Raw genomic sequence first — 24315 nt, forward strand, 5'->3', positions numbered from 1 at the left:
GTGAAAATGAGACCTTCAGGGCGAACCCAAAATATCCGGTATACAAGCAGTCACACGATCTGTACAACGTAACTAACATGCCCGTTCCCGATCAGAATATCACTCAATAGTATCAGCCAGAAGACTGATTTCCATCATCCAGTAAGCATTCTGACAGAGAATAACTTTCTGTTCGAGGGGCTTGCGAATGCATAAATGATGCAGGGCAAGGTTAAGGTCAGTAACGTCGGTCTACGGAGGCCACGTTTCAAGGAGCCCAAATAAAAAGATCAAGGTCAACAAACGTTATTTCAAGGCTAGCTTACCAAAGGCTATGAAAATGTTCTATAAATGGCGCAAGTGATGTAAATTCTAAATAAAGATAATTAACTGACTTCATGAAATTTATTTTCACTTCGATGCTTCTTCCTCTTCTGCTCCTTGTGAAGTTAACTATATAAGTTGATCGCCGAATTCGCGAATTGATCTGACGGGATCAAAGAGGACTATGTCATGTCTGCAGGAAACGGTCCTCCTACGCGTTTCATGTATCCTTCATGAAGGTAACTACGAATGAAGCTGTAAAGATGTATTTAACATATTATTGCTAAACATCCCTATAATTAAATTGAAGATGAATTATAATCATACTCTAACGTCAGAAGTTCATCTCTACCAAGGACGAGAACAGGGCGAGTATCTGATTTGCCTCGAAAACCTCACCCCACTCCCCATCTTTTAGTGTAATGTGTTACCGCTAGAGTGTTCTCTTTCCGATATGGTGGTTCAGTGCTGAGGGGCGAAATCGTTATCCCGGCAGGGTTTTTGTTAGCGTTCTTCCTTATTACCGTAAAAGTGTTTATAAAACATTCACCATTCCGTCATCAATTAAAAGCCAGCCCAAAGGGTGGCTAGCTTCGGTTCAGGTGAGTATCTTAATTATCTGAAACTGTTTTTGATGTTGAAATATAGAAATAGTTAATATGATTTCCTTCATAGCCGTGCAGCTGGCTGCATGTTGCCCAGTTCAGACCGTATTCAAGACGGGAAATAATAAGCAATTAATATGAAGTTCGTAAATGAGTTCATTACAAATTATTTTGCCTATTTTAGAATTCTGCACTATGGGTAGTGTAACATCTGGTTAGACGGTGTTACCTGTCTAGTTCTGAAGGTGGCGTGTTAGGATGTTGCTGTCAAGTTGCGATGAAATGACTCATGACATGACTCTTACCCATGAATCATAAGACTGTTTCAAATGTAGAAAGTTGGGTATATTTTTCGTTCTTATTCACATTATTTACTACTGTCAAGTTGAATTATTTGAAATACGTTATACTATATTGTCCATAAAGTTTCCCTATGTTGTGGTTTACTGAGTAAAGTTCTTAAGTCTTTCAATTCTTTATTGGTTGTTACTGAATTTCCCCGGAACTTTGGCACTTCGTGTTTGCTGTTCTCTTGTTGTAATATCCTGCATTGCAGTGATCATCATTATCCACATACTTTATTTTATTGCCCAAGATCTTGGAGATTGGAAATAATTCTGATCATTGTCTCAAAAATGTTCTAATTTCTTTCGTGAATATTAAATAAACTTTCTTTTTGCCTGCGTATTTCCTCTTATCTCCTCAGTTGGTTGAAAGTGTGTTAGGGTACAAACGATATAAGCATGATCTTTAGCCAGCTTGTGCACTTGGTGGTGTTCGTAGTACTCCAGGTTTTCACTTGGCTGCTTTACACTTGTACCTATCTCCTATCCATTCCCTGTCTACGCTTGCCCTTGCTGATCTTTTGCACTCAGTTGTGGAGAGCTGGAAAAAACATTCTGCAATTCTCAGCAGATCATAATGGCAGGTTTCATACTTACTAGCTCTAAAATGTCTCGCCTACTTAACATTAGATTGACATTTCAAGGCTTGAACTGTTTTACTCATAAAATTAGTTTTTATAGATGGTCACCACTTTTTAAATCAACAGTCACGAAACCCTTTTCATTCAATAAAGCTCAATACACGCTTATTTGCTACTTCTCACATTTAACAGTTCTTATGAATGCGGTATCTGCTGGATATATACAGATGGGAGTGAGGAGCGTAAGGTGCTATGGAATGTATGAATAATGCCGAATAGGTTTACTAGGTATAGAATATAAAGTAAGGAAACTGTCAGCCATAAAGTCCTTGTGCTACATAATGTTTTTTCTCAGATAGAAATCTTTACGGTAAACCCTGACAGTAGTCCCCTAGATTGCCCACATCTTGTTCCCAACAATGCAAGAGGTCTCGGATACCAATCATCTTACCATGTGCGAATGTTGTAACCTAGCATTTCTCAGCATTGGCAGTGTCCTCTTGTGTCCCAAATAGTTGTTCTTTCGCTTTGGGGATGTGGTCAAAATCGCATGGAGACAAGCCCATTGAGTATGGTGGATGTTTAAGTACTTCCCACGCTGATCTTGCCTCATTGCACGGAGCCTCACTCAGTGCTGTAGCCCCATTGCAGTATGCTTCGTACCTGTCGGACGCACTGCCATCTCATGCTGTGTCCATGTTCTATGAGTGTCATGTCCAAGACATATGACCATCGTATGGTAGCACCATGCAAATGCGAGCGGGAAAAAATAAATAAATAGTTGCCATGACTTATGCCCCAAACCTTGTATATACCTTCTCCTGATTTTGTCAGTCGCAGATATTCTCCATTCTATGTTTTCTTCTTTTCCTATTTAGGCCCTACCATTTCTTTCACTCGCTCGTTCCACCAGTGGGTCTCATTTTCTCTTATTTTTCCAGATATTCTACCACATACATTTTCTGCGCTGGTGACTATTTTGCTGTCTTAAAAGCTTTCCCCTCCTGTTTAACATTCCTCTTCTGACCTGAGTATTGGTTGTTGTAATAAATGTATTTATTGCAGCCAGTGGTCATGTATGGTTAATTTACTTTTATAATTAAAAAACACAGTTTTTACGTTAGAAATTTATATATACAGGGTGGGGCGTGGAAACTGCCTGTTTTGAAAATGCAATAAAACACACTACATGTTTCATTCAACTTGATATTTTCTGCCTACCACACAACATTGGAAATTTGAATTTACACAGTTTTAAGCACAGTGTCTGTTAAATATCGCCCTCCATTGTCAGTACACTGATTCAGTAGACTCTGAAAACTCTGAGTTACCTTTTCAAGAATATCGACCAGGATGTTGTCAATTTCGGCTCACATGTTGTTCTGTAGGTCTGCCAGGGTGTTGGGACGATCTTTGTAAACTAGAGACTTGAGACAACTACATACGAAGTAATCAGGAGGGACTAAATCAGGCGAACGCGTGGTCCATTGTACGTCCCCTCGCAGGGAGATCAGTTGTTCGGGGAAGGCTGCTTTCAAAACAGCCATGGAAACTGTGGAGGTGTGGACTGTGGCCCCATCTCGTTGAAACCACGTTATCAAGATCCATTTCTTGGAGAGCAGGTAAGAAGAATTGTTGGATCATTGTCATATAATGGTCTGAATTGACGGTAACATCACAACCGTTTTCTTGGAAAAAGTATGGACCAATGATCCATACTCTTGATATGGCACACCATACTGTGACACGATCTGAATGAAGGGGCCTCTCATAAAGTTCTTTGGAATTTGTTGCACTCCAGTACTGCATGTTCTGTTTATCCAGACAGCCACTGAGGTGAAAATGTGCTTAGAGAACACAACTATCATTCGGCAAGGTGTCACGTAGCTGCTCACATGATGTTTGTTGGGTTACATAATCCTGCTCCGTTAGTTGTTGGACCCCAGTCATTTTGTACAGGTGAAAATCTTTCCTGCTGTGAAGTTTATGGCGGAAGCTGTGTACTTATAGTTATGAATTTCATTGAGTTCCATTTTGAAGTGGGATTACAGTAAATTAAAATTCTTTCAAGGTTCACCTATGCAATACAATGACATTTTATTGTGATTCAATCACATGTCAAATGGTACTAGTTTTGGCATCTATGTGCCATAATCAGCCTTAAGTACAAATTAAACAATATTATACATATGCCTAAAACATCTAAAACACATTTTAACACATTATAAAATACATTACTGTGATGATACATGAGATAAGTTAAAATTATGTTAAATTAACTTAACCCTCTCATGTATCATTACAGTAATGTATTTTATAATGTATTAAAATGTGTTCTAGATATTTTAAGCATATGTATAAAATTGTTTAATTTGTATTTAAGACTGATGATGGCACATAGATGCTAGTACCATTTGACATGTGATTGAATCACATGAAAATGAAGTCTGAGTGATTACACATCCCTGCTTGATATTTGTTGTGAACTCAAGGACTCTGTAGGTTCATTAGCTGGCCATACACGGAAAGGAATTGTGACAGACGAGGCCTTTTGTGATGTGTTCCAACAGGCTAGGTCTGCTCGTTAGTGAGCGAGATCAGAGGCGTGATCTGCTACAGGTGAGACCGGTTGTGAGTGCCTCAGCGAAAAGACCTCGCCTCACCGATCAATCCTCTTGTAAGGAAAGCATGGAGTGGACAAAGGCACTGCTAAAGAAATTTGTTGAAATGTTCAAAGAGCGGCCGTGTCTCTGACTATTAAAACATGAGGTGTCGCAGAATTGCAATCAAGCGTTCTTCAGTATCCTCCTTTCCTCCTTCTTCAGCTTAGAAGCTACAATATCCACAGTACATATGCTTTCAGCTAGACTGCTCTCCAGTAATAGCTACGCAAAACAAGTCTGTTTTTACTTTACTAGTGGCTTTACGTTGCACCGACACAGATAGGTCTTATGGCGACGATGGATAGGGAAGGGCTAGGAGTTGGAAGGAAGCGGCCGTGGCCTTAATTAGGGTACAGCCCCAGCATTTGCCTGGTGTGAAAGTGGGAAACCACGGAAAACCACATTCAGGGCTGTCGACAGTGGGATTCGAACCCACTATCTCCCGGATGCAAGCTCACAGCTGAGCGCCCCTAACCACATGGCTAACTCGCCCAGTAAACAAGTCATTATGTTGTGTATGTTTGGTATTCAGCCCGAAGGCTGGTTTGATCCTCCACAGTTATGCCAACATCTGTCATAGATAGCCTAGGCATCAATGAGGAAGCGTACTAGGGAAATGAGGAGTGAGGCAGCTTCCCGTTGCTTTCCTCGCCGGGCCAGAAGTTGCTCGCATATCAGGCTGCCAAGCCCACTGAAATGCACACACCAGTTGACCCTACAAGTGATATTTTCAATTTTCATACCATTCATAACAGGGACTGGCTGCATAAGGAATGGTATTACTAGCATCGCTCATACCTGAATCACTTTCATATTATCAAAGCCAAGGATGAGACTCTGACATATCAAACGTTTAATGTAATAACGAGAAAATTCCATTCGTGCTTTTTTTTTTTTTTTTTCTTCGCTTTACGTTGCACCGACACAGATAGGTCTTATGGCGACGATAGGATAGGAAAGGCCTAGGAGTTGGAAGTGGCCGAGGCCTTAATTAAGGTACAGCCCCAGCATTTGCTTGGTGTGAAAATGGGAAACTATGAAAAACCATCTTCAGGGCTGCCGACAGTGGGATTCGAACCTACTATCTCCCGGATGCAAGCTTACAGCCGCGTGCTCCTGACTGCATGGTCAAGTCGCCCAGTACGTGCTTACCTAACAGCATATCATAATCGCTGTGGTCCATTCGCAAATAATTCTTGTAATTGTTCCGGTTCATTTTCTTTCAGGTGTTGTATCATTTCATCCACTTCCGATCGAATTTTATGTTACTTGATTTAACACATAGGAAAATGCACATTCCAACAGCTGCAACAGCATTCTTTTTTTCCTCTGGACACTGTCTACTTCAATGTCCATCGCACAGTTCTAAGTACGGCAGACCCGACCGGCAAGGATTTCAAACTAGTTTGAAAGGCCAGCGGATGAGGCTTTGCCTGCCGAGAACAAAGGGATCATTCAATTAACGGGAGGGCCTGGAATGTTGACAGATTATGTTGCACAACACGACAGACTTGGTGTCACAGTTGATGGCGAGCAGCAGGCTGGGTCTCTGAAGGTCACGCCTGGCAGGCGGCCTGTAGGATCTGGCCCCAAAGGTGAGGCCTGCAAAAAAATCTGTCCGTGTATGGCCAGCTATCGCTTCCAAGAACAGAAGCACTCTCTAGAAGTAGGAAGTATTTAATATATTTCACCAGGCACACAACTAAAGCTGGGACCTTATAAAGAGCTTCTCGGTTTATGGAGTCAAAGGCTTTCACAAGATCTATAAACTCCATGTAAAAAATCTGGGTTTACTCTTTGAATTTTTCTTGCATTTGTCTGGTAGTGAAGACCTTAGGGATTGAGCTTCAGTTGGATCCAAAACCTCATTGGGTTTCTGGCAGCAGATGGCTATTCTTGTTTAAAAATTTCACAAACAGAAAGTAATGATAGCCCGTGGGAGTTACTGAATTGAGCCATGTCTCCCTTTTTGAAGATAGTGATGATTAAAGCATAATTTTGTTGATCAGCAGGGACTGTTTTGGTCTTCTAAATTTTGACATTGTTAAGCATATGCCGTATGTTCATTTGCTATGTGGCCTCCTTCCATGAGAAATTCTACATGGATTCCATCTGCTTTGTTCTTTCGCTGTTGAATGTCTACTTGGAGGAGTGTAACCTACATGGTTTTGTATAGGCTTGAGGAAGTGAAGTAATGATGCTGTCCTCATTAACATGTGAATCTCGTTTAAGAGTTCCTGAAAGTGTTGTTTCCAACAGAAGTTAATGGAAGATTGTTTTTGAGAGGTCAAGTGCCATTTTTAGATTGCAGTCAGTTTAAGCCTTCAGTTGATAGCCAGCTTTGGTGGTTTTGAAGAAACCTCTAGTTGATATGCTTTAGACTGGATTCTTCATTTCAATTGATTTGCTTTAGACTGGATTCTTCATTTCAATTGATTTTGCTGTTTGCAGTTGGTTCTTCAGTGTTTGAGTTCTCTGAAGAGTACTTTAGTTTTGGCTTCTTGGTATAGCAGTTATTTTATCAAGCCATATCTTACAGACTAAAAGTATTGCCGATTTAAATACTGACCAGTACTCTTAAGTGTTGATTGGACAAGTTTATTCTGATGGTAGTCTTTCATTCACAAGAACCTGAATGTTTGATTTAGATTGATTCTCTTTACCGCATTTGGAGTGTTCTGTTTGTACTTCATCTGTTTCTTTTGCTTCTATCACCTTCGAAAAACCTTACGGTACAGTAGCATAGCCAGGACCGAATGATGGGCGGGGGAGTATAGTTACAAAATGATGGGACATAATGTTGCTTGTGCGTGTATGGTACGTGCATGCACGAGTGTCATTATGATGACGCTGATACAAGTGAAATAAGGCAATATTCAGATTGCAGTACCAGTAGGTCTACACTACAAAATGTTCAATTAAAATGCAGAACAAGAACAATATGATCCATATCAACAGTTTTACTGTGAATGGTATATTTAGATTACAGTCTAAAATCCAACTTTCAGGACTTCTTAGAAATTAAATTCAAGAGATCTGTTGGTTTTACAATTATGTCTCTGTGAATGTTCAGAAGAGCCAACCCATTGTGTCTACTTTCACTTGTTTATTGTCAGTTTCTGTTTATTTTCTTTTGTAAAGATTCTGTGGATTTTTGAGTAAGCTGAACTTGATTCAACAAACCAAGCGGAAGTGGTATGGTTCCTAAGCAGTGAGTGAATGATGTGTGAAAGAAAAGGCACCTAAAGATAGGCTAGTTGCTCATTTCTTCCCACCACATATAGCGTTGGGACAAGATAGGCTATTTAACATATTAGAGTGAAAGGTTGCATATTTGGACCCTAGGATCATTGGCTAAATGGTTAGCATCCAGGATGTCCTGGGTTTATTACCAGCCAGGTCAGGGATTTTAACCTCCAGTGATTAATTCCCTGGCTAGGGACTGGGTATGTGCTGTCTTCAACATTAGAATTCATTCTAGATGGGTCCCATCTTCACAGGTGCACAGGCAGCCTATAGGCATCTTTTCAGAAGACTTGTACCGTATTATCGGCACACTTTATCTTGGTGCATTTGTGTACAGGGGTGAGGAGTAAGGAGGGTTCCGGTAGTGCTGCCAACTGAATGAAAATGAAATCTGAATTGAATCGAGAATATGATCGATCGATCGATATGAAGTTTCTAAACCGTTATTATCTTAAGCCAACAACTGTGTCACATACACATTATATAACATTTCTCGATGCGAATCCTATTCCTAGCATGAATTCTATTGTTTGGCTTTGCTGTGTAAACAACAACAGTACTAGTACGTAAAGTGTACGCCAGATGTCGCACAACAATGCTTAAGCGATTTATAGTTTGTGTTTCAAAGGTTGCCAGTACGTATCTCGAATATTGCCGAGGTCGACCGATTCAGTACTAGGGTGTAAATGCTCCCAGATAAAGTGTGCCGATAATACCAGGCCTTTCAAGAAGCTATATGCCATTATTGTACCTAAAGTTGGAAATGTATATTAGACATAGTGGTTATAACTGTGACACAAAGTTGAAATGTATTATTCAAAACTTTTTGGTGCCGTTGGAGCCACTGAATGGATGATTTTTCTTCCTTCAAGTTTGGGAACCATTAGGCTATATTTTTCCTCTTTATTCTTTCAAAAAGAAAATTTGTCATTGGACATGTTTCAGTTCTAGGCGCATCCTGGGGGCAGAGAGCTTATCACCTAAGGTGATTAAAGAGGAAGGAGATATTATTTCACCATTTAAAATAAATTATTTAAACTTTCCTGTTCCTTTTGAGTTTTGATACCATGAGATCTTGAAACAGAAATGAGAAACATGTCAAATCCTTGGTGCTTCTTCCTTTGTCATTTCTTCCTTTCTTAACTTTGTTAGGCAAAAGTAGAATACAGCCCTCTCTTCATGACACTTGATGTTGTCACTTTAGAGTTGTAGGTTTGAGTTCTTCCTATTAGTGGAAGTGTTTAATAGTGCTAAATAAACATTGACGTATGACTAGTTTAATGTTGTAATGCTTTGTTTTATCTCCTCACTGAGCATGTTCATAGATATCTGTGGAAGGCATTAGTTTGTCTTGATTTAGTGCCAACTTCAGTCTTGATGGAAACATGAGAAAAAAGTGGTTGTTATGATATCATGTCTCCATGCTATCTGGAATTCTAGTTCCTGTCAGTTATGTTTTGACTGATAAATGCTATTGCTTACATCCTAAAATATAGACCAATTGCTGTAACTAGACTGTAAGCATATATACATTTGCCATTTAGCTATGTATGCCATGGAAGTACTGGAAAGGTGATGAGAATACCTTGTATTGTGAGCAACAGCTGTAGCCTTGCACAGGATCTCCTCTATTGTACACTGGTGGTGAAAAAAAATCCAAACACCAAGAAGGGATTGTACTAGATTAATGAACGTTGGTGGGCGTGTTTATACATCTGAAAGATTATGTTGAATCAAATTTCCCTCAAATCGCATTAGTGTGGCGCTAGTAGGGGCCCCGTGACGTTGCACATCAGGTTTGCTTTAAATATGGGCTGCATTGTGCGAGTGTGTTAGTTACCTGTGAGATTGGACGGAGTGACAGTGAGTGGGTTAAGAATGCCTTTACGATGACGAAGAGGTCAGTTTCAACAGCTCACTGCGGTTGAATGAGGCCATACAATAGGGCTACATGAAGGAGGATTTTCTTTCCACATTATTGCAGAACGACTTGGCAGGAATGTCTCCACTGTGCATGCGTGCTGGCAGCAGTAGTCACGAGAAGGTACGCTCGCAAGAAGACTGAGTTCCGGACGTCCCCGTGGCACCACAGAGAGGGAGGACTGCCGTATGGCTGTGACGCAGTGGACTGCGTCTGCAGCAGGAATTAGAGCGGCAGTTGGCACCACAGTGACACAATGAACTGTTCAAAATTGGTTACTTAAAGGACAGCTCCAAGCCAGATGCCCTGCGGTGTGCATTCCACTTACACCAAACCACCGCCTACTGCGACTTCAGTGGTGTCAAGCTCATTGGAGGAGGAGTGGAGGTCCGTTGTATTTTCTGATGAAAGCCGGTTCTGCCTTGGTGCTTGTGATGGCCGTGTGTTGGTTACAAGGAGGCCAGGTGAGCGCCTGTATTCCACCTGTCTGTGGTGTTGACACACTGGACCTACACAGTTCTGGTCTGGAGAGCAATTTCCTATGACAGCAGGACCACTTTTGTGGTTATCTCGCGCACTCTGACTGCAGGTGTGTACGTCCGTCTGGTAATTCGACCTGTTGTGCTGCCATTCATGAACAGCATTCCCGGAAGTGTTTTCCAACAGGATAATGCATTCCCCCATACCACTGTTGTAACTCAACAGGCTCTACAGAGTGCAGACATGTTGCCTTGGCCTGCTCGATCCCCCAATCTGTCCCCAAATGAGCACGTATGGGACATCATTGGACGACAACTCCAGCGTCATCCACAACCGGTATTACCCGTCTCTGTATTGACCAACCAAATGAAACAGGCATGGAACTCCATCCCAGAAGCTGACATCCGGCTCCTGTATGACACAATGCATGCACGTTTTCATGCCTGCATTCAACACTCAGGTGATTTTACCGGTTATTAATGGACCAGCATGGCACATTTGTGATGGCTTTTCTCGCGGAGATATTAATCTGTAGTCTTGTACCTTTAATCAATTAAATATGTTACCTCAAAATATATTGCCAAAATTTTATTCTACATTCCTTATGTCATGGTGTTTGGATATTTTTTTTCCGCCAGTGTATTTTATTTCACATTTTATTTTATTGCTGCTGCTGCTACTACTACTATTAAATTGTTTCCAGTCCTCCCCCTTCAGAGAAGACGGACCTCGTAGACGGCGACAGAGTCCTAAATGCATATGCGTTTGTTTGAAATCTGAGTTTTGACTCCTTGGACTGCGATTCCCTTTTTAAATTCCTCTTTGATTTTCTTTACCACCTGTTCTGTATAAATATTGAAAAAGAGAGGGGACAAACTGCATCCTTGCCTTGCTCCTTTTCAGATTGCTGCTGCTTTCTTATAGCCCTCATTTCTTACCACCGCAGGCTGATTTTTGTACATATTGTAAATAATTCAATTTTTTGGTCATGATCACCTTCAGAATCTCAAATAGCTTGGTCCAGTTTAACATTATGGAATGCCTTTTATAGATCTGCCATGTACGTGGACATATACTTCTTTATTCAATCCTCTTAAAATCAGACGTAATCAGGATTGCTTTGCATGTTCCTTCATTTCCTCTGAATTCACTTATCTTCTCCCAACTTAGGCCGCTATCAGCCGTGGGCGACTAGTGGCGCAACTAGTTGCGCCACAAGTTGCCAGTGGATTTAAGTACCGGGCGATCAGTGGCGCAACTTGTGAATAACTCGCTCGGTTCATACCGGGGAATAGTCAGTTGAGAGAATGGCGTCCTACGAAGAACTTCTTCTTCTTGGTCTTATATTAAAAAGGAAGAACCAAAGGGTTAGGAAAGTGCGGAAACATCCTATATTTGTTTCTCGGCTGACTAGAGGATTATATTATACATTGTTTGGCGATCTAAATGAAGATGACATTAAATTTTTCAATTACCCGCGCACGTCAAAGTCGTCATTTTGCGAAGTGCTTGGCCACATAAAAGAAATAACGGAAAACGACATAGGACTAAACAAGTGTTTCCCAGTTGAGCTGTGATTCACTAATATAGCCATATAATGGATCAATGATACTTGTAAATGTAAACGATTATATAATTTATATGGGCATTACATACTGTATTTCCATATAAGAGTAGTAAAGGTTTTATAACACTCACACACCGGGCGAGTTGGCTATGCGGTTAGGAGCGCGCAGCTGCGAGCTTGCATCCGGGAGATAGTGGGTTCGAATAACACTGTCGGCAGCCCTGAAGATTGTTTTCCGTGGTTTCCCATTTTCACACCAGGCAAATTCTGGGGCTGTACCTTAATAAAGGCCACGGCCGCTTCCTTCCAACTCTTGACCCTTTCCTATCCCCTCGTCCCCATAAGACCTATCTGTGTCGGTGCGACATAAAGCTACTAGCAAAAAAAATATAATATTCACCTAACGTTCTTTAAAATGTTGTTCCAAGAATTGTTTTTATTTTGTCAGTGTAGGCCTAAGCTTCAGTTCTGGAATCTCAAGTGACCGGTTTTCATTCTAAGTCAAAAATGGTCTTCATTATGTATTTGACTTTCAAATTAATTTGCCATCTCCTTCATTTGCTGTTGTAGTTTATTTGATGTCTCCATGTTCAATAAATAAACTATCACAATAAGTAAAATATTCACTCTGCCACAGCACGAGACCAAACAAGGTAAAGAAGAAAGATAATGGTTAGGTGGATCGCTGATTCAATTGCGTTCCATCGTCCGCATTACGTCAAGCTGGTGTGAGAACACGAACTTGAGTGACGTTTCCGTATGCGCGGAGAGGTACATCCGGCGACTAGTTGCGCCACTAGTCGCCCATGGCTAATAGGCTACATTTACTGCAATGCCCCGTCACGCAGTTGAGCAACTAAAAGTCGCCAGAGCAGTTGCCGGCTCAGATGACGGCCGGCAACTAGTTGCTCAGTTGCGCCACTAGTCGCCCGCGGCTAATAGGCTCCATTTGATCCAATGGTCCGTGACTCGCCAGAGCAACTAGTTGCGCCACTAGTCGCCCACGGCTAATAGCGGCCTTAGTGTCCACTTGTCTTTCTATTCTTCTGTAAGTAATACATGTTAAAATTTTGCAAGCGTGAGATATACATTTAGCAAACTAATGGTGCAGTAGTTTTCACTAGTACCTGCTCTTTTTGGGATAGGTATAGCATAATCATCATAATAATCATCTTCATCATTTCCCCTTTTTTCAGCTGACACCAGGCGGGCGCAAATATGATTCCTCTCCACTTCGTCCTGTTCCTCCACTATTCCTCATCCAACACAGTGTTCCAGTCCAGGTTTCATTGTCCTATGCTTTTCTTCAGAGTCCTTCTTCCATCATAATCTTGGTTTTCCTCATCCTCTCTTCTCTGTCATGTGTTGTTTAGTGCTTGACTTGGCAGTCTTTCTTCTTTCCTCTGCTTCACATGTCCAAACCACCTCAATCTGTTCTCTTCCAGTTTGTCATTTTGTTCTTGCACATTGTTCTTTTCATTTCTCGCTCTAACCCTCCTTGTCTCTTGTACCACACTCCTTACTAATTTCATTTCATCTGCCTGTACTCTGAGTCATTGTCCAGGTTTCTGCTGCATGTCGTATAGGTAGGTAATATCCCTTGTACATTACTGCTTTAGCCTTCATTGGTACATCTTTATTCCAGATTAATCTTGATACCTGGTGGTAAAAGGCACTCCCCAGTTGTATCCTACTAATTTCCATTTCTAGTCTTCCATATTCTGTCAGTTCACTTCCCAAGTATTTAAAGTGTTCTACTATTTCCAACATTCTGTCTAAAATCAGATGGCTCTTCTCCTGAATCATACATCTTACACACCAAGTTAAATGGAATAACCTTTCCACACTGGTTTCCTCTAATCCACAATACCATTATAAATGGTCCATTATTGCACATTATAAATTTTCCAGCTAACTCATTCCTGGTTGCCAGCATTTCGCCTCAGTGTGCTAAGTTGGGCTCATCAGTTGGTAAATAGCACACCTACTCATTGAGGAGAAATATTTCAGGTTTGCTATGTGAATCAACATCTATATCATTCCCCTAATACAGTCAGTAATTCTGAGGGTATGTCGTGAATTCCAGGTACCTTGTTCCTATATAGGTCTTTTAAAGCTCTGCGTAATTTTGACGTCAAAACTGGGTCTCCCTTTTCATTAGCATCAACAGCCTCCTTTTGTTCCAGAACTTTTATCATCTATTTCTTTCCTTTGATGAAAGTGTTGATTATATTCCTGCCATCTTTCTGCTTTGTCTTCTTTCCCTAGAAGTGGTTTTCTGTATGAGCTGTTAAATTCCATACATGTAGTTTTCCTTTCTCCAAAGTTTTCCTGCATGCAAATGCATGTGAATATGTGGAAGAATGAACGAGGGAATGAAAGGTTGTATAGATGAGAAATATGTATATATTAGGCTATCCTTTGTAAATAGTGTATATGACTGTTTTCGTTTAAGATTTAGGTAATTATTTCAAAGGTCTGGGGGCACTACGTGTAGGGAGCTTGTCCTTTTCTCCTGGTCTTCCATAGATACTATAAAGGTTCATGGTAAATAAATAATGAATGAATTACATTTCCTACGATCTTACGATCTTCAGCATCCGTGCATTTTCTGGCTACTTCATTCTCTATTCACCTATATTCTTTTCTGTCCTCATTTTTTACATTCTTGTACTGTCACAATTTGTCAGTAAGGTCTTGTATCTCCTGAGTTTCCCATTGATTCTTACTGCATCTTTCCTTTCTTGCTAACCTTTTTTCAGTAGCCCTACTAATCTCATTCTTGACTACGCCAGTAAAGACATTTATCTATCTATTCTTCAGGGCTGCCCATTTTTCATCTATCATGTTTCTTTAAGCCTTATGCAATACACACCTTGAAACAATCCCTTTCTCTCTCTCTCTCTCTCTCTCTCTCTCTCTCATTTTCCTTCAACTTTTCTAGGTCACATCTCCTGGCATTCCTTTGTTTCTTCAATGTCTTTAATTCCAGACTGTATTTTATGACCAAGTTGGAGTCAGAGTTCATATCTGCTCCTAGGAAGTCCTGCAATCAAACACCTTGTATGTATATTACAAAGATGATTGTGCGCAGTGTGGTATTATATGGGTGTGAAATGTGGACTGATGAGAGAGAAAGAGAAAATAAATCTTCAAAATGTTTTGTTGAAGAATGTTGCCGGCAATATTGGTAGATGGGATAGAAATGGAGAGATACTGATTTAAGTTTGTGAGAGATGATTGTTTAGGCCAAATTTGGCTGTGAGTGATAAGATGTATAGTACATCCCAGACTAGTTGGTTTTTAACAGAAGTTGGTAAGGTTAGAAAGGTGGAGGGAGGCTGAAGCATAAATATGACAGGAGTAGATGTAGGATACAGTAGTAATATGGAGAACAGTAGCTTAACACAAGATAGGATGACATTGGAGCATTTGATAAAAGAAGTCTGTGTGCTGGTATCCAAGCAATACACCAATGTGATATTAGTGAAAGTTTAATTCATTGTTATTATTTGAAGCTTGCAGAATGATTTACTTTTGCGGAGAGATTGGGAAGGGTGAATGGCATTTGAAATGCTGCTCCATGTGAACTGTTAGTCATGTTTGAATGTGAATGGACTCGGGTCTGTTGCCAGTAATATACTTCAAACATGATATTTTATCATCAATTCTAAATTTGTCTTTTAAATAGATTTGAGCACGATTTCTCTCCAGGGTTTCACAATGAGTTTTAAGGCCTTTTCTGTTCTTTTATTGGGGCTGATGTCCTTGAGGATAGGCCATTATAACGAAAGACATCAATCATCATGAATGTAATGATCTGCAGAGTTATACTGAAATAAATGATAAAAAGTTAAGAGTTAGGATTATTGGTTAGCAATGGTACCAGAGTGGATGAAGTGAGATCTTGTTTGACATCATCTTACGAGAGATTTCATTGTTCAATTATGATCTAATACAATGAAATACAAAGATAAAGTAACCATAACACAACTGGTGTTTTTTTTTTTCCATAATCATTTCCTCTTGTCAGGATGAAACAAAATTGGAGAAAAAATGGTTCTTCTCTACTTCATTACACACACACACACACACACACACACACACACACACTGCCTCTCTCTTTTCCTTCTTCCTGGTCCATTTCCTTAGTGGCATACTCTGTAATTGGTGTTCTGTGCTCTGAGTAGAGGTTAGATCCTGGTTGAGGTACATGAGTCATTTGAAGATTTTCAGTGTTAACCCTGCATGTTGTTAGCTTGTGGCTCATTAATGAACTTGTAGTATGTTATATATAGTCTAGGCATCTCCGAAGACTGTAAAAGTAGTTAGTGGAACGTAAAACCAATAACATGAATTATTATATAGCCTAGATGTCACTGTAGAGACTTCTCTCTTAATCAGAAGGTGCTATTACTGTACATATCAGTCTGCCAAGCCCACCAAAATGCGTACTTTAGTTCAGCCTAAGACAGGTCACTTTCACACCATCACAAACCAAATGGGAACAAGGCACATGGAACGACTGGGCGAGTTGGCCGTGCACGTAGAGGCGCGCGGCTGTGAGCTTGCATCCGGGAGATCGCGGGTTCGAGCCCCCCTGTCGGCACCCTTGAATATGGTTTTCCGTGGTTTCCCATTTTCACACCAGGCAAATGCTGGGGCTGTACCTTAATTAAGGTCACGGCCGCTTCCTTCCAACTCCTAGGCTTTTCCTATCCCATCGTCGCCATAAGACCTATCTGTGTCGGTGCGACGTAAAGCAACTAGCAAAAAAAAAAAATACATGGAACTGATGACATTCCCGCTGAATTACTGATTGCCTTAAGAGAAACCAGCATGGTGAGGTTATTCCATTTAAGTGTGTAAGATATGAGACAGGAAAAGTGCCATCCGATTTTCGGCAGAATGAAGCATTCCTGACTTTATGTCTGATCTTAGAGGATCGATTTAAAAAGGACAAGCCCACATACATGGTGTTCGTAGATCTAGATAATGTTGATTGAACCAAACTATTTGAGGTTCTGAAGGTGATCGGGATCAGATACTGAGAATGAAGAATTATCCACAATCTGCATAAAAATCTGTTTGCAGTGATAAGAATCAAGGGCTTTGAAAAAGAAGCAACAATCCAGAAAGTAGTGAGACAAGGCTGCGGTTCGTCCTCCTTCTCAGTCTTATATATAACAGGCAGTAAAAGAAATTAGAGGAATTTTGAAAGCTTGTCACAATTCAAGGAGTGGAAATTAAACCATGCGATATGCCGATGTTATTTTATCTGAGACTGCAGAAGATCTGGAGAAATTGCTGAATGGCATGGACGGAGTCTTCGATAAGGAGTACAAGATAACAATAAATAAGTCCAAAACAATAGTAATAATGCAGTCAAATAGTCAGGTGATGCAGGTAATATTAGATTGGTAAACAAAGTCTTAAAGGAAGTAGATGAACATTGTTACAAGAGTATAAAATAAGTAATGTTGGCAGAAGTAGGGAGGACATAAATGCAGACTAGCACAAGCAAGGGGGGGCCTTTCTTAAGAAATTTGTTCACTTCGAACATTGATGTAGGAATTAGAAAGATGTTTTTGAAGACTTTTGTCTACAGTGTGGCATTGTATGGGAATTGAACTTGGACAATAACTCACCCAGAAAGGAAGGGAATGTAAGCTTTTGAAATGTGGTGTTACAGAAGAATGCTGAAGGTGAGATGGATAGATTGAATCACAAATGAAGCAATACTGAATCGAATTAGTGAGAGGAGATTGATTTGGCTAAATTTGATGAGAAAAAGGTAGAATGATAGGACATATCTTAAGACACCCAGGACTTGTTCAGTTGGTTTTTGAGGGAAGTGTACGGGATAAGAACGGTAGGGGTAGACAAAGGTATGAATATGATGAGCAGATGTAGGATGCAACAGTTTCATAGGAATGAAAAGTTTAGTACAGGATAGAATGGCATGGAGAACTGCATCAAACCAGTCTGTGGACTGATGATTTAAACAACATGGTCAAGCAAAATGCGCTGACATTATTTCATTTCTTAAGAAATCAACATTATCAGTTCACCAACCTTAAGTTGCTGGCAATTGTAGGCCTGTGTTCTCATTTTTAAATTTCTTTATATAGGATAGTGGTGGCAATTAGTAAATTCACAGAGGCTTGCAGACTGAATGCTGAAAGGCATAATGGTTTGTAATGAAGATTTATGTATATAGGAAGGAATTGCATGTTCCAATACTTAAGTTACACGTGTGGAAGCACTACTACTGCCAAAAAGGATACCTCATTTCCTTTACAATTTCGGTCATGTTCCTTTAGGCAACAGCTTGTTTGTAATCTGATCCCGTTAATACATTTGGCTTCCCTTCCCCTCTGTTTCCTTGCTGTTTATACAAATTATGTACTGTAGCTGCTATTTTTACTCTCAAGCAATACAAAAGTTTGCTGCTTAAGGGGAAGGAAACATTCTGTACTTAATGCTGGAATTTTGATGTATGCAGCTACCATTTATAGATATTCCAAAAGTTCTGAAAATAATAAGCTCGTCAAAGATCATAACCCATTTGTATTAGTTGTGAAATTGTTGGCCATATTTATTTGGTTTTAGATCTATGTTAGTCATACTGTAATTTTATCTCTTGTTGACTGTGATGCAGAAGGTGCTCACTTTGTATGCAGTAAACTCCTCCATTGGCATTTCATATAATCTATCTGTGGAATTTTCACAGTTTTGGATATTCTGTATATGCTTTGTGTTGCTTTTGCTTTCCTTTGTCTTCTCTTCAATTAGCTCCACTTTTTTATCACAGTATCGATTAACAAAAGGTAAAATAATGTGTATACTTAACGCTGATCAAGTGGATTGACCTAGAAACGCGATCATTAGAATTACAAGTCTGTAGCCCCGTATTGTGGTAGCTTTGTTGGTGGAAATGTAGTACAAGAGGTATATTAATAGGACATTCTCTGCCTTCCTGTTATACTTTGTAGTGCAAATGACTGTGGAATTATTCTCAACATATTCTTCCAAGAGTAGTGGTCTGGCTAGGGTCCCGGCTATGGGATGGAGTAGACTAGCAGACTGTACAGCCAGCGAATCAACGCAGAGTGTTGGGCGGTGATAAATAATACCTAGACTTTCTCAAGGGCTTATGGCTTTAGGCAGAGTAGACCCTTTAGTTGGGTGCTGGTCCTTCAGTGGAGGAAATGTAGCAGGCAGAGCTTGTTCTTCTGATTAGGGACAGCTGTAGAAGGAATCGGTTCTCCATGTTAGGGGTGGCCTCATTGAAACCTGGCAGTTGGGTATAAAATGGCTTTTGGGTGTGGTGAGTCATCTTAATAATAGCCTATATGAAGTGTTCAATGGATCAAGACAAAGAGCTGAGGAGTACCCTAGAAGCAATGTGCATCTCTTATTTCTTCAGGGAGATTCGAGAAGTGGATGAAGGTCAGCGATCCACTGCCCTATTTTGGAGCTCCCTGGATTAGGGTGACAAAAGAAGTGGAAGAATATTCATCCAAGAATCACTTGGTATATACTGAAATTATCAGGAATTATAAAAAGTATGAGAGTTTCCTTTAACAGGGTGATTGAAAATTAAATTTCATACATGGACATATGACCATTATAGATGTTATGCTTTTCAGTGTTCAGTCTGCAAGCCTATGTTAATTTCATGCGCTGTAGAATGCTTTTTCCTTCACGTCATAGTTTTTTTCTTAGATTTTAAGTTACTGTCTGATTGGCCCATACCTAAAATTGAACTAAAATACCTCTATTATAATAATAATAATAATAATAATAATAATAATAATAATAATGTTTCTGGTGCAAGATACTGATCTCTTGAGGTGACCCTTTGGAGATATATTTCATTTTCACCTACCAGTAACTTACTCAGTTTGTACTACCATTTAGCAGTGAACAAAAAAATACTGCCAGTATAAGCTACTGAGATTATTCTTCTCAGGACAGTCACAAGTATATGTGCCCAAGGAATGCTGTAATTTTGTAGGCTATCTGGGAATATGAACCTTCTTTATAACCTCTTAATATATAAGAAAATCTTAAGTATACACCTTTCTTCCATGATGAGAATAAGGAATTTAATATTCATATATTTGTTGCTTCAAGCTTGACATTGTGGCATTCCCAAATTTTTTGTTTTTTTACTAATCAACCTGATCTGGCTAATCACGTCTCTCAGGATCAGAAAATCTCTCCCCCCTCCCCCCGCCTCGGTTCTCTTTTGTGCTAGTCAATAGAATGACACACAGAATTCAACACAGAAAGAAGTACTAAAAATTTTTAACTGGCCATTCCATTATTGATACTGAAAAACTAGAGATTATATTTGAGCTTTCATGACATTACATGGCTGACTAATGGTAGTTTTACCGAGCGAGTTGGCCGTGCGCGTAGAGGTGCGCGGCTGTGAGCTTGCATCCGGGAGATAGTAGGTTCGAATCCGACTATCGGCAGCCCTGAAGATGGTTTTCCGTGGTTTCCCATTTTCACACCAGGCAAATGCTGGGGCTGTACCTTAATTAAGGCCACGGCTGCTTCCTTCCAACTCCTAGGCCTTTCCTATCCCATCGTCGCCATAAGACCTATCTGTGTCGGTGCGACGTAAAGCCCCTAGCAAAAACAAAAATGGTAGTTTACATAATCCAGACAAGTTTGCTTAGTTTAATGCATTGTGTTCTGTCTTGTCTGGGAAGTCAGACAAGCAGTTAATTTGATCTTTTTTTTTTGCAAAAAAATCTACTGTGAAAATAAAAACACACAGACCATATTTCATCAGCTCTTTTCAGATTTAGAATATCCATTGGGAACATCTGGTCCAAAGGTTAAGTAGTAATGACCTGAAACCCCCCCAACTGGCTCTTTGATAAGGAAGAGGACAGACCCCACAGAGTATGGCTGAGTAGATATGTTGTTGACTTGTATTGATATATTACATAAATTCGGCTGTAATGCCCTATGTACTGATCATGTGTCCAACATGTGACTGCTTGCCTGAAGGAGTTCTGTACACAGCCTGTGAAAACAGAAAGCACACGCTGTTTATCTCATGCAAAGCTTGAATTTGAGATGACTCTGGAGTGTTGTCTGCTGAAAATGATGCATTTTGCTATACTACCAACATTTGAAATTGTTTGTGAATGATAAAAATAAGGACTGATGTAATTTTTATCAGTACTGACAGTTGTCCAGTGGTGCTGAGTTTAGTTCCTTGTTCTACCTAAGATTTTTCCATTACCGAGCTCGATAGCTGCAGTCGCTTAAGTGCGGCCGGTATCCAGTATTTAGGGGTAGTGAGTTCGAGCCCCACTGTCAACAGCCCTGAAGATGGTTTTCTGTGGTTTCCCCATTTTCACACCAGGCAAATGCTAGGGCTGTACCTTAATTAAGGCCACGGCCGCTTCCTTCTACTCCTAGCCCTTTCCTGTCCCATCGTTGCCGTAAGACCCATCTGTGCCGGTGATCGTAAAGCAAGTTGTAAAAAAAAAAAAAATTCATTCGTATCCAGATGTGGAGTGAGGTTGACTCTTAATAATGGTCTTTCTGATGCTAAAAGTAACAAGACTTTGTAGAATTGATGAACTGTCAGTTACCATTACAAGATATTACTGTCAGTTAGCGACTCTCTGTCTCAGAGAATATTATTAGTCTTAAAAGTTAGTCTTCTTTATTTTAATCTCTGGGCAATATTTCTTTTTCCTCTACCTTTTTACTCTAAATTTGTCACTACAGTTTTTAAAATGATACATACACACACACACTCTTTAAAGCAACCACAATCATTTTCTGTCGGTCACTTCAGTTTTGTTTAGTGCTTTATATTTAACGACTGGTATATGGCAGTATCAGTTCTTATCATCCCACACCTGCTGAATTAATGAACATGTTCATATTGCATTTCTTCGGATTCTAGTTATTCTCATTTGTTTGTCTTCTTCTTGCACCTTTTTCTCATACCTCCATTCAACCACACCCTAAAGCAAAGGTGAACTACACTATTATCAGAAGCACATCAAAGCTCCCAAGTTGAAGAGCCACTGATTGGAAATGCATTAATGATATTGGAATATGTGATGGGAAGTGTATATCACTCACAAGTGGGTGATTGGAGGGGGGGGGGGGGGGGGGGAAGTGTATGCGTAGATGTTGACGTAGATGAGAAGATGAGATGTATGTCAATCACGTGACAAGCCTGCCATTGTCTTACTGATAACATTATAAGAAGCAGTGTGGCTCATGTGATAGTAGAGAGGAGAGAAGGGGGACCTTTGTTCCTTTGGCATATCACTAACTGTATAAATACTTGTCTCCAAGTGAGGAGCCTCAGTATTGTTACTGACCGCTGTGAATGGGTGTCCGAAGTGAAGCGCTCTCTTAAGAGCCAATATAAACAGCATTCACACCAATCCAGACAACCAGCCGGCTTAGTAATCCCTATTCTTTACATCTTTTTCAAACTTGAAAAAGAATACATTTTATAGTGTTCTAGTAGGAGGAGATTTTAGAATTCTTCAAAAATAGATTCAGTAATAGATTCAAAAACGGAGTCCATTACGTTAGAATCTTTTTCAACCACTAGACAGCCGGCTGGTTTGTGATTTGGAATTTGGATTGTTTAGTGAATGCGTTCAATAACTTACAGTGACGCGGAGGTTTTGTGGCAACACTTGGTAATGAATTTGTTTTAAGTAGTACATTTTTGGGACATAGGGTTGTTATATGGAACCCAGTAAACATATAATAAGAGTATAATGTACTGTTCAGTGAAGAGAGTTAATGTATGTGTTCAATTCATTGTTTAGTTAGTATGTAGATTTATTTTGACTTCACCTGGTTTCAGGTATGGCTGGCTAACAATTCATGACATGCATTTTTACATATTTGGACAAGGTGCTTAAATGGTGAATTTCAGCAGTTATTTGTTCAGGTTCCTATAATTTGTGAAAATAATGTACTGCTCAGTGAAGAGTTAATGTTCCAGTCATCGTTTAGTGTCTGTGAATCATATGTAGATTTATTTTGACTTTACCTGGTTGCAGGTATTACTGACCACCAGGACAAACATTTTTGAGGTTTTTGATACTTGTCTAACCATTGTCTGTTACAAAATAAAATTTTAATTAGGGTCAACCTAATTGGTACTTGTATTACTCGTGATAAGTTACAATTGGTCACTACATGTTTTGGCTTGTTTCAAGCCATCAGCTGACAAAGTGTGGTAAAGAATAATCGTTAGTCTATAAGAGAATGATTAACAGGGGAACAAAATGGATTGATAAAAACACTTCCTCTTAACTAATTTTGGATGCACTGATTTCATGCCTGAAGTTATTCTCTGTAAGCTAGAGGTTTTTCAGCATTTATCTCAACTCACAAATGTGGGATATTATCTTAACCACCTTCGTGGTGATACTATAAGCCATTTAAACACAAAAAGATGCAGTGTCATACAATTATGCATACAGTTTTGAAATGCAAAGGATTAAAATAACTTATTTTGAGCGTAAATATGATATAAAGCACTATTAAATACAATCACATAATATTCTTGACTATAGCATTGATATATACATACAGATAGAAGATTAATTCATGCAGCAATATGACATAGAGGGCATGCAAAACCCAATCAGGCAAGAATTTGCACTTGTAGCTCTTGCATTTGTGGACTTGTCTCAGGACAGTCTCGTTCGATGCTCCAGAAGTAGTCTGCCATCATATGCCTGGCCCATCGCCTTTGATAATGTTATTCCATTGTCTTCAGATCTTGATGGAAGTGTTCCCCCTGCTCATTGCTAACATCCCCAAGGTTTTTGGGGAATTAATAAAGGTGGCTATTCAGGAAATGCATCTTGATACTCGTGTTGCATCCAAGATCGCGAAATGCCTTGGCATCTTTTGAACCAGAAGTACATAGTTTTCTGCCTTCTTGTTGCCAAGTAAGTTCTTAACTGCTAAGACATCCATGTTGCTCTCTCCTTTTGATCAATCTTCCTGAAAAAATTCCTAGTCACATATAAGGGATCAAATGCGACGACCATCAAACACATCTGCTTTTATTTCCTCGAATGACAGACCAGGAAAAGCAGAAATAATGTGTTAAAACAGTAATTTTCAGTATTCAGAGCCTTTACGAATTGCTTCATCAAACCAAGCCGACAATATATTCATTCACAATATTCGGCATCCCTACTTCCGAGAGTTTCACTTTCGGGCCACTTCTTCTGTGTCCATTGTTTCTCCTGAATACTGCTATTCCACGTGCACAGATAGCAAGGATATTTTATGAAACCTTTCTGTGGTCCAAGGAGAAATTTTACTATTTTAATATCCACATAAATGATCCAGTTATGATCAGACTACTTTAGTAAGTCATACATTTGTATACTGTGTATAAAAATTATAAAATGCTCAATCTATGAGGAATGGTAGTTGTTGTTGTCCCCTAACTTCAGTGTAAAACAAAAATCTGTAACAATAATGAAAATCTAATTTTGTGAAAACTAGAACATTCAGTGTAAAATCTAAAGTATGCAACAGTAATTAAAACTCATATTGCATGAAAACTAGAGCAT

The 24315-nt window shown here is 39.7% G+C and overlaps 1 protein-coding gene across 2 annotated transcripts in view; it reads left to right on the top strand.

Moving 5' to 3' along the window:
• Positions 1–744: 744 nt before the first annotated feature.
• The window catches only part of LOC136876166 (ornithine decarboxylase 1), a 75897-nt gene continuing 52326 nt past the window's right edge, over positions 745–24315 (top strand). Inside the window, exon 1 of one of the 2 annotated variants that reach the window (XM_067149885.2) lies at positions 745–905. The gene's annotated coding sequence lies outside the window, so the exon portion shown is untranslated. Of the gene's footprint in view, positions 906–22067; positions 22411–24315 lie in introns of those variants that run through there. The other variant, XM_067149886.2, reaches the window with a different exon arrangement.

This window comes from Anabrus simplex, chromosome 6 (genome assembly GCF_040414725.1).
Source record: "Anabrus simplex isolate iqAnaSimp1 chromosome 6, ASM4041472v1, whole genome shotgun sequence".
NCBI classification, from domain to species: Eukaryota; Metazoa; Arthropoda; class Insecta; order Orthoptera; family Tettigoniidae; genus Anabrus; species Anabrus simplex.